The sequence below is a fragment of the Oncorhynchus tshawytscha genome, linkage group LG04, assembly GCF_018296145.1.
Source record: "Oncorhynchus tshawytscha isolate Ot180627B linkage group LG04, Otsh_v2.0, whole genome shotgun sequence".
Classification (NCBI taxonomy): domain Eukaryota; kingdom Metazoa; phylum Chordata; class Actinopteri; order Salmoniformes; family Salmonidae; genus Oncorhynchus; species Oncorhynchus tshawytscha.
The window spans coordinates 41,391,053-41,400,955 of record NC_056432.1 but is presented as its reverse complement, the minus strand read 5'-3'; positions in this window follow the sequence as shown (position 1 = coordinate 41,400,955).

Here is a 9,903-nt window from a genome sequence, read left to right as displayed (position 1 = left end):
CACAACTGGGTTGTGTTTTAAGGGAGATTCCAGAATAAACCTTTGCTGAGTGTTGATAGAATGCCCCAAAAATGTCCCTAGGTGGCCTTAGACTTATCACTCGATGGTGGGCTCATACACAAGCTCTCTCTCCTTCCTTCTTTCTCTCTCTATCTTCATCTCTCTCCCTATCCCTGTCTCCATCTCTCTTCCTCCCACACTCACTCCCAGAAAAACATCCCTTAATTTGTAGCCATCGATTCAGTAATAACCACATGATTTCTGTATTGTTAACAGAAAAATCAAAGCTTTTTAATGAAGCAGACATGTGATGTAAGTGTGATCAATACTGGCTAGACAATGGTTTCACTGATAATCCTAAAACTGGACAGCTTTAATGTTTATTGGGGACAATAATATTGGAGCCTCGATTGCCATTTCAAGCTTAAAAGCAACAGTAAATTAGAAGTACACAAGGCCATCAAGTCGAGTCATTGTTAATTCTCGGAAGGGCTGTAGACTCAGAGGCAAAGTTCCCCTTTGTCTCTGTAATTCGAGCAGTTAATAAAGAAATGGAAAGAAATCTTTTTATTTTTTCACTTTTAGAAAGAACTTGGTCATTTAATATGGCTATGGGAGGTAGAATAAAGAGAAATCAATAGTTGTATTATTCAGAGAAGAGAGGATATAAGTCATCCAACCTCAGGGACCGATGCCAGATATTACCACAGAAAGCATATTGACTTTATCAAGCAATAAGCACTGGCCTCCGCAAACAGGCCTGAATAACAACCTGACTGTATTTGTGTGCTTCTGGTCAAGCACACAAATAGCAGGCATCCTCTCACACAGCCTTGTGGTTGTCCCTGTTCCCGTTCTCTCTCTTTCCCTTACTATCTCTCTCATTGTGAATCACTGATACGTCAAATGGTAAATATACTTTACACACACCGAGCACAGCCTATATCATCCTGTTGTACGGCTCATTGTTGATGTAGTAGCCTATGGCCCTTTCAGGGTGTCTGTCAACCAACAAAGACCAGACATTACGTTCAGGCTTCTCTACAGTAACCACAATAAGCTTTGTTCAATTTCCCTAGAAACCGTAGGGTCAAATTGACTCCATTACACTACAGTACACAGACTCTCGCTCTAACACTTCTGTTACAGAACAGACGGTTATTGGATTTGTTTGTGATGCATTTCAGCAACCAAGGTGATAGATAAATCAGTGTGTGACACAGGCCTTGACATTGTGCTGAGGATTTGATTAATACACTGTTCATGTATTGCTACACCAGAAAACCATGTGCTACACTGTCGGGAGAGAGTGGGAAAACGTGTTTTTTGCTGCTATTGTATGATTTCAAATGTTGAACCCCCCCCCAAAAAAAAAAAAAAAACTATAAATCTGTTTATTCTTTGTGTTGAATAACCTGATTGCCTCAGGTCAATGCGAGCAAGCGTGTGCGCACATGTGTTGGCCCAGCGTCGTCCGGGTTTGGCCGGGGTAGGCTGTCATTGTAAATAAGAATTTGTTCTTAACTGACTTGCCTAGTTTAAAAAAAAGGTCAAATAAAAATATATCTATTTTTAAATGTGTGTGTGGCTCACATATAAAGATTGGGGCTTTATCTTTGTAATCTTTTCATGCTGGGCAACACCTCTCTGTGGGTTAGTGGTGTTGGCCTTCCATTACTGCTCTTTACTCTGTTTTTATCCGGAATTACTAGCTAAACCCATCTAGGAGTGGCTGTCTGCATCTTAAAGCATGAACCCAGACACGCGCAAAACACACACACAAGCACATACACACAAACATACACACAAAGCAAGGCGCACACACACAAAGCCAGGCACACACACACACACAGCCAGGCACACACAAAGATGTACACACATGCATACCCGCAAACTGCGTGCATGTGTGTGCATCTGTGTGCTTGTCTGTGACTGTGTGTGTATGCCTGTGTGTGTGTGTGCCCTGCTGTATGTGTGCGTTGTGTGTGTGCTTGCGTGTGCGTTGTGCTTTGTGCCTGTGTGTCTGTGTGTGTGTGTCTGTGTGTGACTGCGTCCATGCTTTAAGACGACACACACAAACACACACACTTCACTCAGCATTCCAGGTGGGCTAGCTAATTTAATTTTCTGTGTGTAGCTGCTTGGTTGTCCTTTGTCCTTGACTCCATTCCTGGTGGCCATTCCCTACACGCAGACACACAGGCAAGCACGCACGCCTGATTGCAAGCGCACACACACACACCACACTACATTCCAGGGGGCCTTGACATATTTACAACAGCATTCAGGAGAGTCATGTCAGCCCTGTAAATGAAAACTACAGGAGGACCAACACATGGTCACAAGATCCAGGAACCTGACCGGATTCAACATTGAATCGATGAATTAATAAACCAATCAATCAATCAATGAACAAGACACACACAACGCAACGTGACAGTAATGACACAGAGGCAGAATCGTATGGCTAGAACGAATAATCTTTCATTTTTAAAGTGGTGTTTCGTTAGGTTTACAGCTCATTAGCTCTTCCTCTCCTGAATCCAGGCTGATGTCATAGATGGTGTTTGATTCTTTAGATGCAATCTCAGTGTTCTTCTTTTAGGTTATGAAGGTCCATGACCCTCCTGTATTTAGTAGGAAAGCAGTCTATTTCCAGAGGTAGATAAGCTCGGTAGAAACTCTAAAAGCTGGAGTTGTGTTGGTGCAGGTGTATTTGGCAGGTTGATCCTGTCAACAGCCGTATTTGCTTTTGTCTTCAGAGGGGTGACACTTACATCCTGAAACTGTACTCTCACAATCGCTTGTCTACAATCTAGTTTAGCTCACGTACGCTCTTAGATAAAAGGTGCAATCTAGAACCTCAAAGGGTTATTCTGCTGTACCCATGGGAGAACCCCTTTACCTGTAACCAAAAAGGGTTCTCCTATAGGGAAAGACGAAAAACCCTTTTGGAACCATTTTCTTTCTTAGAGCGTGGGACCATATTGATGGCACATGAAAGCAGCTCTGATTTGTCACGAATGCGATCAAACGTTGTGATATTGGCTGTTCTTCCAGTACCAGATGTTGAGCGACCGGCTTCCATTGTCCTCTGAGATGTAAAGACCATAGGAGGAGACAAAGTCAAAGGCTGCATCACGCGTGTCTTTAAATGGCCTCTTCGCCTCGTTTCCTCTACTTGTGTGTGTCTGATTCAAACCAGTTCATTCACACCAGTGCAAATGCAGGAAAGGAGATAAGGAGAGGAAATCCCTGTAGACTATTGAGATGCACCCTGGGTGGTCCCCGTCTCTGGTTTTAACAGCAAAATAAGTGCACTAACCATATGACAGCTTTCCCAAATGGTGGTCATGACCAACTGATGCCTGCTAGCCAATGGTTCTTGGGTAGTGGTGAAAGCCTGGGTTGTGGTTGGAAACATGCTTTTTCTATTTGGTGGGTCACAGGAGAACTCTAAAGACTTTGGGTGGATTAAGGAACCAATGGTGATGGGGTTTGGAATTGTATTTAGGTAATGACGAATGGGATTGTGAGAGTACATTCATTCCATTTAGTATTTTTTCCCATTCAATGTATCCTAACGCTGAGTTAAAGATTAACATATTTGTTGCATAATGAGCAAATTGTCAGAAGCACAAATTCTTGTGAAATGAGATGCAGTTATGCAGTTACAACAATAAAAAAATGTGTTTTGACTGGAATTACAATTAACCATACATCGACATATTGCTTTCAGCATTAAGATCTTCCAGGTAGTGAACCCATTTCTCGTTTTTCCCTCAGGCCTGCTTAGCCTCTCATCTCTCGCTCTCATTCTCTTTCTCTCACTCGGTCTCTCTCTCTCTCTCTCTCTCTCTCTCTTAGATGGGTAAGGAATCATTTAATACATTTTTAATTCAGGCTGTAAAAAAACATAATGTAGAATAAGTCAAGGGGTATGAATACTTTCTGTGAGCACTGTATACGGTGGTGCCTTCAGAAAGTATTAATACCTCTCGACTTATTCCACATTTTGTTTAGTTACAGCCTAAATTCAAAAAGGAATACATATATTTTCTCACCCATCTACACACAACACCTCATAATGACAAAGTGAAAACCTGTTTTTCAAAATGTTTGCAACTTTATTTAAAATCAAATACAGAAATACAGTATCTAATTTACATCATTATTTGCTTTGATGACAGCTTTGCACACTCTTGGTATAAAATAATAATAATCATGTAATCGCTCCCAAAAGTGATTATTATTATTATTTTATACCAAGAGTGTGCAAAGCTGTCATCAAGGCAAAGGGTGGCTACATTGAAGAATCAAAAACCTAAGATATATATTGATTTGTTTAACACTTTTTTGTTATTTCATAGTTTTGATGTCGTCACCTTTATTCTACGATGTAGAAAACAGTAAAAATAAAGAAAAACCCTGGAATGAGTAGGTGTGTCCAAATTTTTGACTGGTACTGTACATATATATATATATATATATAGTATATTTATATAAACTCAGCAAAAAAAGAAACGTCCTCTCGCTGTCAACTGCATTTATTTTCAGGAAACTTAATATGTGCATATATTTGTATGAACATAGAAAAATTCAACAACTGAGACATAAACTGAACAAGTTCCACAGACATGTGACTAACAGAAATGGAATAATGTGTCCCTGAACAAAGGGGGGGGGGGGATCAAAATCAAAAGTAACAGTCAGTATCTGGTGTGGCCACCAGCTGCATTAAGTATTGCAGTGCATCTCCTCCTCATGGACTGCACCAGATTGGCCAGTTCTTGCTGTGAGATGTTACACCACTCTTCCACCACGGCACCTGCAAGTTCCCCGACCATTTCTGGGGGAGAATGGCGCTATCCCTCACCCTCTATTCCAACAGGTCCCAGGTGTGCTCAATGGGATTGAGATCTGTGCTCTTCGCTGGCCATGGCAGAACACTGACATTCCTGTCTTGCAAATCACGCATTCCTGTCTTGCAAATCACGGAAATCACGCACAGAACGAGCAGTATGGCTGGTGGCATTGTCATTATGGAGGGTCATGTCAGGATGAGCCTGCAGGAAGGGTACCACATGAGGGAGGAGGATGTCTTCCCTGTAAACGCACAGCATTGAGATTGCCTGCAATGACAACAAGCTCAGTCCGATGATGCTGTGACACATCGTCCCAGACCATGACGGACCCTTCACCTCCAATCGATCCCACTCCAGAGTACAGGCCTCGGTGTAACGCTCATTCCTTCAACAATAAACGCGAATCCGACCATCACCCCTGGTGAGACAAAACCGCAACTCATCAGTGAAGAGCACCTTTTGCCAGTCCTGTCTGGTCCAGCGACGGTGGGTTTGTGCGCATAGGCGATGTTGTTGCCGGTGATGTCTGGTGAGGACCTACCTTACAACAGGCCTACAAGCCCTCAGTCCAGCCTATTGCGGACAGTCTGAGCACTGATGGGGGGGATAGAGCGTTTCTGGTGTAACTTGGGCAGTTGTTGTTGCCATCCTGTACCTGTCCTGTAGGTTGATTGTTCGGATGTACCAATCCTGTGCAGGTGTTGTTACACATGGTCTGCCACTGCAAGGACGATCAGCTGTCCGTCCTGTCTCCCTGTAGCACTGTCTTAGGCATCTCACAGTACGGACATTGCAATTTATTGCCCTGGCCACATCTGCAGTCCTCATGCCTCCTTGCTGCATGCCTAAGGCACATTCACGTATATGAGCAGGGAACCTGGGCATCTTTCTTTTGGTGTTTTTCAGAGTCAGTAGAAAGGTCTCGTTAGTGACCTAAGTTTTCATAACTGTGACTTTAATTGCCTACCGTCTGTAAGCTGTTAATGTCTTAACGACCGTTCCACATGTACATTTTCATTAATTGTTTATGGATCATTGAACAAGCATGGGAAACCGTGTTTAAACCCTTTACAATGAAGATCTGTGAAGTTGTTTGGATTTTTACGAATTATCTTTGAAAGACAGGGTCCTGAATAAGGGACGTTTCTTTTTTTGCTGAGTTTATATATACAGTTGTAGTCGGAAGTTTAGGTTGAAGTCATTAAAACTTGTTTTTCAACCACTCCACTATTTTTTTGTTAACAAACTATAGTTTTGGCAAGTCGGTTAGGACATCTACTTTGTGCACAACACAAGTCATTTTTCCAAAAATTGTTTACAGACAGATTATTTCACTTATAATTCACTGTATCACAATTCCAGTGGGTCAGAAGTTTACATACACCAAGTTGACTGTGCCTTTAAACAGCTTGGACAATTCCAGAAAATGATGTCATGGCTTTAGAAGCTTCTGATAGGCTAATTGACATAATTTGAGTCAACTGGAGGTGTACCTGTGGATGTATTTCAAGGCCTACCTTCAAACTCAGTGGCTCTTTGCTTGACATAATGGGAAAATCAAAATAAATTGGCCAAGACCTCAGAAAACAAATTGTAGACCTCCACAAGTCTGGTTCAGCCTTCAGAGTAATTTCCATATGCCTGAAGGTATCACGTTTATCTGTACAAACAATAGTACGCAAGTATAAACACCATGGGACCATGCAGCTATCATACCGCTCAGGAAGAACACACATTATGTCTCCTAGAGATGAACGTATTTTGGTGCGAAAAGTGCAAATCAATCCCAGAACAACAGCAAAAGACCTTGTGAAGATGCTGGAGGAAACAGTTATGAAAGTATCTATATCCACAGTAAAAACGAGTCCTATATCGACATAACCTGAAAGGCCGCTCAGCAAGGAAGAAGCCATTGTTCCAAAACTGCCATAAAAAAGCCAGACTACGGTTTGCAACTGCACATGGGGACAAAGATCGTACTTTTTGGAGAAATGTCCTCTGGTCTGATGAAACAAAACCAGAACTGTTTGGCCATAATGACCATCGTTATGTTTGGAGGAAAAAGGGGGAGGCTTGCAAGCCGAAAAACACCATCCCAACTGTGAAGCACAGGGATGGCAGCATCATGTTGTGGGGGTGCTGCAGGAGCGACTGGTGCACTTCACAAAATAGATGGAATCATGACGGAGGAATATTATGTGGATATATTGAAGCAACATCTCAAGACATCAGTGTCATGACGTTGGCCTGGGGGGTAGGTTTATGACAGTCATAAATACCTCTTCCCCCTTTTTCCTCTCTCTACCCTACTGAGGTTACATTTGCAAAACCCTTGGTTAACATAGAGACTCTGGGAACATCAGTAGGTGGGGGAAAATGAACTTTATTCTGGTAATCCGAACAATTGAACATATGCGGTGGTACTTAATAAATATGATGTCAGTTCGGTTGTCATCTGAGACATTCTCATCAATGATAAGATGACATAAACTCTACAGTGGAAAGTCTACACATCAGTTATTGGATTCACATGTTGTTTAATTTAAATGTTTGAATATGAAATTATTTGTGATTGGATGAAATGTGATTTTAGCTTCTAAAATGTGAGATGTGGGTTTTCATAAGATCGGGCTGCTCACTCTGTGGCCCGCCCACGTGAAGAGACATAGGTTGTAAACTATGAAACACACCCCTTTTCTCCCTTCCTATATAAGGCCTTGACGACAATAGAACTTTCTGTTCCAGGGATGTAGGACGACGGTCCAATGTCAGAATGGTTCAGATAATAACTACAGAACGAAGCCAACATCAGCATGAGCTTTGGTTGCAAATGGTATGAACTTTGAACTCTTATTCACTACAGAAGTGATACCTCCTAGCCGTTGAGTTAGCCACAGCAGATGCAACAAGGGTTAGGAAGGAACAGACAGAGTATCCCGTCTATCACCCAACGACGTTACTACAACGTATCCATTTGACAATCAGAGATATTCTTCAAAGGCCTCGGCTTGGCAACGCGGCCTTCCATCTACCACCAACCTACCGAAGCGCAGCTCAGAGTAAATATTTATTGCATTTTCCTTTTCCAAATGGGTGGTAATTTAGAATGAATAAGATACTGTATTTACAATAGCACAGCTTATTCCCTTTGTTCCTCAGTCTTCCCGCTCCTTCATTCAACCCAGACTCTTTTCTTTTGTGTAACAAGCTGTCATATCTGTTCCGCCCACTAAGGACGTTTTCCTTTATGACGTCATTTGGACTCAAGTTATGATTTAATTCTGTGTAATTCTGTGTGATTAGTTAGGTATTTAGTAAATAAATAATTAAACCCAATTTTGTATTGCTGATTCAAATTGTTGGCCAGGGTTCGTGCAGATAACTAAGTATTTACAACTTTCAGATGAGACTGAATCAAGGTGACGATTGATATTGACTGCTATTGATGTAAAATATTACTAGGTCTTTAAGAGTTTATTCGGAAGATAACAGCTCTATAAATATTATTTTGTGGTGCCCGACTCTCTAGTTAATTACATTTACATGATTAGCTCAATCAGGTAATATTTATTTATTTATTTTATTTTACCTTTATTTAACCAGGTAGGCAAGTTGAGAACAAGTTCTCATTTACAATTGCGACCTGGCCAAGATAAAGCAAAGCAGTTCGACAGATACAACGACACAGAGTTACACATGGAGTAAAACAAACATACAGTCAATAATACAGTATAAACAAGTCTATATACAATGTGAGCAAATGAGGTGAGAAGGGAGGTAAAGGCAAAAAAGGCCATCGTGGCAAAGTAAATACAATATAGCAAGTAAAACACTGGAATGGTAGTTTTGCAATGGAAGAATGTGCAAAGTAGAAATAAAAATAATGGGGTGCAAAGGAGCAAAATAAATAAATAAATAAAAATTAAATACAGTTGGGAAAGAGGTAGTTGTTTGGGCTAAATTATAGGTGGGCTATGTACAGGTGCAGTAATCTGTGAGCTGCTCTGACAGTTGGTGCTTAAAGCTAGTGAGGGAGATAAGTGTTTCCAGTTTCAGAGATTTTTGTATTATTAATTATATATTAATTACTTAATTACTTATTACTATATATTAATTATATATTAATTACTGAGAAATTATTTTATAGAATAGCATGTCATATCAATTAATCCGGCATAGCCAAAGACACGACATCAGTCAGGAAGTTAAAGCTTGGTCGCAAAAGGGTCTTCCAAATGGACAATGACCCCAAGAATACTTCTAAAGTTGTGGCAAAATGGCTTAAGGACAACAAAGTCAAGGTATTTGAGTGGCCATCACAAAGCCCTGACCTCAATCCTATAGAAGATTTGTGGGCAGAACTGAAAAAGTGTGTGCGAGCAAGAAGGCCTACAACCCTGACTCAGTTCCACCAGCTCTGTCAGGAAGATTAGTCAAAAATCACCCAACTTATTGTGGGAAGCTTGTGGAAGGCTACCCGAAACGTTTGACCCAAGTTAAACAATTTGTTAAACAATTTAAAAGCAATGCTACCAAATACTAATTGAGTGTATGTAAACTTCTGACCCACTGGGAATGTGATGGAAGAAATAAAACTGAAATAAATCATTCTCTCTACTATTATTCTGACATTTCACATTCTTAAAATAAAGTGGTGATCCTTACTGACCTAAGACAGGGATTTTTTACTAGGATTAAATGTCATGAATTGTGAAAAACTGAGTTTAAATGTAATTGGCTAAGGTGTATGTAAACTTCAAACTTCAACTGTACACCGCTTATAGCTGGAGCCGCCCCGGTACACTGGGTGTACAAAATATTAGGAACACCTGCTCTTTCCATGACATAGACTGACCAGGTGAATCCAGGTGAAAGATATGAGCCCTTATTGATGTCACATGTCAAATCCACTTCAATCAGTGTCGATGAAGTGGAGGAGACCGGTTAATGAAGGATGTTTAAGCCTGGAGTCAATTGACACGTGTTGTTGGCTTGCTATATTGTTGTCTTGGGTCTCTCTTCATGTAGTGTAGTGTTG